This window comes from Palaemon carinicauda, chromosome 11 (genome assembly GCF_036898095.1).
Source record: "Palaemon carinicauda isolate YSFRI2023 chromosome 11, ASM3689809v2, whole genome shotgun sequence".
Classification (NCBI taxonomy): domain Eukaryota; kingdom Metazoa; phylum Arthropoda; class Malacostraca; order Decapoda; family Palaemonidae; genus Palaemon; species Palaemon carinicauda.
This window is the reverse complement of record NC_090735.1, coordinates 115914465-115920432: the sequence shown is the minus strand read 5'-3', so window position 1 is coordinate 115920432 and position 5968 is coordinate 115914465. Positions and strand designations below refer to the sequence as shown.

Genomic DNA, 5968 nt, shown 5'->3' with positions numbered 1-5968 from the left:
CTCTCTCTCTCTCTCTCTCTCTCTCTCTCTCTCTCTCTCTCGTAACAAATAAACAGGAATATAAACGAAGATTATTACTTGCCAAATTTCTTTCGCAAGACTTGCAAAGTATATAACAAACTAATGAGATAAATTCAAAGAAAGAAAGAGATGGTTGAACTAAATGCTGTTTTTTTTAGTCAAATTTTATTCATATTTATTGCTTATTTTATTTACGCAGTCACTAAACTTGTCTCGCTTTTTTTTTCTTTTTTCATTGTGTAGTGGTAACTTTTTATGAAATTGAGAGGTAATGTCACAGGTCATCAAAGACGAGTGGTTTTTATATTTGAATGTAGATGGCGCCACTGCTTATGCAAGGACGCTAAAGCAGACCCTTTATTAGAGATGTCTGCTTCGTTGTTTTGTCATCCTTGTTACGCCAGGGGTAAAGGCATGACGGAAGATTGATTCAGTGGCGTCTTTAGTTTATGATAAAGTGTGCGTGGGGAAGGCACAAGCTTTATGTCTAAAATGGTGAGTTAGTAATTTTATTTTAATGGCCAAGTGTAAATGGTAATTTGGGGGTGATTATTAGTATTAATTGTTGGTTTAGATAGGGATTTTTTCCCTCTAGTTTGAAAGATATTGGCCGGTAATACTGAGTGGTACGGCATCTGATAGTGAATTCTTTTTTGTACTTTAGTTAGGTCTTTGTGACATCCAATTTGTTAGTGCTTACCATCCTCCGCCCCCCCCCCCCTCCTCCCTTGTATTTTTGGAGATCTGGCGAGAAGTGTTTGAGTGGGGAGGTTGCGCAGTTTCTAGACAAGATTGCATTTCCTTTGTCGGAGGACTAAGGTTTAATGACAGCTTAGATTAGCTCTTGACTTGTCTTAGATCTTGTAAATATTCAATTAACATAATTGTGGATATACAACGAACTTCTTTAAGGGCTGCTCATCTGGTCCTGTGCAGCAGGGGAACCCCTCTATAAGGATCTTCACGGTAGTTTGTTTATTCGGGAGCATTTATAATCCCCCCCCCCCCCATGTGTATTATGCGCTTACGTTTTGATCACTGTCTAAACACTAGCAATTTCCTCTTAAAAAGCCTCAACAAAAAATTGTCTGGATACCTTGTGAAATATTTAGTCTTGGGGCCGCACATTTAAAAGGCTCTAGAGCCTACAGAAGTAATCTATATAGGTTCTGAATGGTTTTGAAACTCTTAATTTTATTTCCCGTGTCAGGACGTTTTGTTGGCTGCACGATGTGGTAATTTTCTTGTGAGTTTTGGACACCCGGTTCTGTTAACTTGGTGGGCTATTGTATACATTAAATTCAATAACTACTTTAAATCTGCAGCCAATGTGGATCAGTTATAGTAGTGATCCTTTCTTTAGGTGGGACTCCTTTTATTGGTATTGCTCCGCGTTTATGAATTGCAATTTCTCCGTTCTACAGAGTTTTATCTGGCTGTTAATAAATTCTGGTGGTTAGTTTAGGCCACCCTTAGACATGAGGATTTTGTTTTAGCTTGAGCGTTTTCAACTAAATAGTTTTCTGCCGCCAATGATACAGTGCTCTCTTGATAACTAAGATAATTGGGTTCCACCGTAGAAAGTCTGTTATGGGTTGGTAAAAGTAAGCTTAAACGAAGCTTTAACCTAAACACCCTATTTATTGCAAGTTACTGTAATTAAAACTAAGTAATAATGTAACATTGGTAATACTGGTAAGACAATGTAATTTATCAGTCAAAACACTGCAGTAATTTATGATGGCCAAAACTGCTATTTTGGCAGTCTTCTGGATGCACAGTTAACTTGGTTTTCCAGCCCACTCTCCATGGAATAGTAGTTCGTTACTTAAACTTATTACATATACATTACTTGGATTCAATGATTCGTTGGATTTTTTCTGAGTTAGCTCAAACTTTCTCATTGCTCATACATTTTGGTAAGCGGAACTTGGTTTTGCTACACGCATCAGCCCAGTGGGTTAGTATTCAGCCTTAATACTTCCTAGGCACGTTGGAACACTTAGACGCTTTCCGGGAGCACTGAAAGTTCTTGAAGAAACCTACCTACTATATCTGGAGAGCTAGTTTGCAATGTCCATGAAAATTTCCTATAACCTAGAAATAAAAGCTGAAAATTTCCTATAACCTAGAAATAAAAGCTGCATAGACTACATCACAACGGAATCCGTAACTCAACTCTTTTTATTTATTGAAGGCTTGATAAATAAAATTTGTAAATTGGTTGGATAATATCAAAGCAACCAATGTTTCGTAACTTTTGTTCACCTTGCCCTTAATTCATAAAGGATCTGGAATTTTTACACTGCACTTAGGTTTTCCTAACATGATCATCCTTTGGATGATAAAGGATTTATATTAAAGTACGTTCGTAACAATTACTTCGCAGTTATCAAAGTGACTTTATACGTAAAATTATGAGCTCAATTAGGCCAGAACTGAAATGCTTTATTCTGTGATTCCCTTGGTTGCTTTTTCTGGTTGTGGTGGCCTGTTAATGTCCCTGTCTGGTGGACACCAGACTGGGACTCCAGCACACTTGGTTCTTTTGGTCGCTGTAATCTCGCCATCCTTGTGAGCAAAGGAAGAGCGTTTGGTGAACATATAGGTCTATGCAGTCATCAACAGCCATTTCCTGGCCCTTAGACCTACTTTGGGTGGAGAGGGAGCAATCGTGTGTATAGCAATGTGTATAGCAATCTCCAGGGCGTTGCCCTGCTTGCTAGGGCAATGTCACAGTCCCTTGTCTCAATGCCATTCATGAGCAGCCTTTAAATGCCCCCTCGTACTTCACGTGATATTGCTCATCCTAAGTCTCGATCAATGTGCGCTTTTTTTTTTTGTCTTATCTTTTGAGAGGAAGAGACGGATGGCAAAAGGCATAGATGGCTAAATGCAATCTTAGTGTTGTCCCTAGTTTTTAATTTCCCCTTACCATAGTCAAGTATTTCCAGAAGTGTCTTCTGACCTCCAATTAGTCTTGTCTTCTTTGCACATGCCACCTCGTAGTGGCAAGATGCACGTTACACCTCGTAGTGGCAAGATGCTATAAGCTGGAACATTTTGTCACTGTCGGACAATCTCCTCTCCGGTGATTATTCAGCCAATCGCTAAGTCTAGATTTGACTTAATTATGCCTTGGCGTTTGTTTGCAGTTGGGTTTGTACCAGGCAAATTGTTTAGGTTTGGTATTTTAATTAATCTTTTTTTATACTTGTTCCCTCCATGTTAGTAAGATAATGTACAGCGTAAATAAACTAGGGCTGTGTTTAGTAATATAGGCCATTCACTCTTATTTATAAATGCCTGATAATTTAGCTTGTCCCAACCAGCCTTTTCTACTTCTGTTGAAACTGATAAGACTTGAATGAGCCTTTCATTTCCAGCTGTCATTACCAACGATAGGTCAGGATAGAGGTATCGGGGTTGCCTGTGGTTAAAGTTTAGGCAGGTTGAGACTTCTGGCAATAAATTGTGTTAATTTTAGAATTCTATATACTGTTTCATTGAATATTAGGTTAGACTATGACTATCAAACAGATTCTCGAATTATTCATATCAGCTTAGAATTACTCTCAATTCAATGATTAACTTCAAGACAGAAAAATAAAACTTTTTAAGTATTCTCAACTTTTAATCTAGTCCTTTAATAAAGTTGGTCTGTAAACATTGACTTCTAGATAAAAAAAAAAAAAAAACTTTAGATTGGTTTGGAACTTCAACTACCCTATATGCCAATTTTAACTTTTATTAAATTTTACTATTTTGGTTTACAGATGTGAAGACAAGCTCTGGATTTCTTAAAACAGTCTTTGAGCTATCAGCGAGAGCCTGTCTCGGCCACAGAGCATCAGATGAAAGTGTGCAGCTTAGCCTGCAGCCAGCCCAGTTAGGGCTAAACGCACCATGGAAGGTTCCACGAAGACTGTCACGGTGGATTTTTCCTTTCCTCCGGACATTAAATTTTCGTTATTCATCAAAAGTGAACTTGACATTCGACGTGTAAGAGAGAGAGAGAGAGAGAGAGAGAGAGAGACGTGATCCTTATTTAGTTTTACTCTGTTCAAAATGTTGTACACAGTTCCATAATTTGATCTTCCAGACTGAGTCAAAGATCACAGATCACCCAGACTGATTCGTGATCACAGGTGTCCAAGACTGGTTCCCTTTGAAAAGGGATACGTCAATGTCTTCCTTAATGACCCAAAACGATTGACGGGTAGAATGCCCATTCGGCTTCTACGTGTCTCTCATGCCAGTATGGCAAAGACGAAAAAAAAAGCTACTCAAGACCACGTATCAGATAGAGAGAAAATTATAAGAAGGGAATGGCAATAATGTTACATGCATTCGTTGATGAAATAAATTTTCTTTAAATGATTTTTAAAATCAATATTACCAACAGATAATTTTAAAAGATATTAGTCTGATGATGAATCAATTTCACAGAAAAAACAAAAATCAAAATACCAAAAGGACAACATTCTCCTATTACACTGTTGGGAATTCTGTTTAATTAATGTTGTTCCTTTTGTTGTTGCTACAGTATTTGGTTAGCAAATCATATATTCCATTGTTTATTAATTTTCTTTCTGGGTAAACCTGTTACCCAGTGATAACTTATGTATTTATTATTATAAATAATGGTAGTTTACGCTATAAGGGAAACCCAGCATATTGAATATTTTCGTTTTGACGGTAAATCCTTTGAAGCGTAAACTACTAAACAACCCTTTCGGAACTATCTGCTGGTGGTCTTGTTTTTTCCAGTAATACGAATTCTAAAGGAAACTTCGCCAGCAGAGAGAAGGGGAGTTGAAAGGAGGTTTTCGTACTGGACGGACGGCTGGATATACAGGTGTTATTATATCCAGAGTTGGTCGAAGTCATATAATGGAGGAGTAACAGATACTCGCTTTTCTCCACCATCCTGCACAAGACAAGACCAGCCATAAGCGTCGTAACATCAGCACATTATCTTCGCCAAATTTCCGAGGAATTGAATTGATAAGGTACGTCATTACGAAAGATATGCCGACTTCTAAAGTGATTCCCTGTCAATTTGTTTATCGTGGATAAATATTCCCTTGCTCGATTCCAATTAATAAACCCTGTGGATTTGGTATTCAAACTATTCATAATTTATCACTGCTGTAACTTGGCGTGTTACCATATGAAAGTTTTCTTGGATTAGAGGCAGTTTTTACTTAATTAGCCAATGTTATGTTATGTTTACTTTACGCCGAAGTTTTCGGATCATTGGGCCTTTCGTGGTTAGGTGGTTGCCACGTTAAATTGGAGGCAGAATATGTAGCCTATATATTTTTCATTGCTCAGAATTAATTTTAATTGTAAAGTTAACTACTGAGTTTAGGGACTTGAGTGAAATAGCAGAGCTTGCGCTTTTACCTCTAATCTTTTTTCATTTTACTACAGTTATTGAATTGAGTGATTTAGTAAACTTCCCTTTACCTTTTGAAAATAGTATTTCGTTTGTCCTCAGGGTTTCTTGAAAAACGAGGGTAGGAGGAGGAGGACAGCATACCTGTAGATACTTCTGACACAGGAAAATCCTTCTCTACGTCAACAAGCCCACCAGCAACCAGTTCTAAATTTAACTTCACATGGAAGTTCAACCTTTCATTAAAGTGAACCTTTTTTAATGGACTTGTTTTATTCCTTCCATCGTACAATTTTCAAGATACACTAATAACTGGAAGGAATGATACCGTGAACAGAATAGTCTTAAATCTTAGATTTTGGAAGAAATTAAACTTAATAGATTCGAGTATGTGATAAGTACAGGCCAGCTTTCTACAGATTAACAATGAAACAGATCGGGGATTTCTTCCAAAATGTCAAGGGAATTTCAAATGCATAAAATTTCAGGACAAAATTAATCTTAGAGGACAGTTGACGGCCAAGCAAGTTCACACCTTGCTGAACA

General features: G+C 37.5%; 1 long non-coding RNA gene across 1 annotated transcript; it reads left to right on the top strand.

Annotated features, from left to right (window-relative positions):
* Positions 1 to 427: 427 nt before the first annotated feature.
* Positions 428 to 5539, top strand: LOC137649758 (uncharacterized). The gene is made up of 3 exons (XR_011045852.1): positions 428 to 516; positions 3798 to 5033; positions 5525 to 5539. It is a non-coding gene; the product is annotated as an uncharacterized lncRNA (long non-coding RNA).
* The last annotated feature ends 429 nt before the right edge of the window (positions 5540 to 5968 follow it).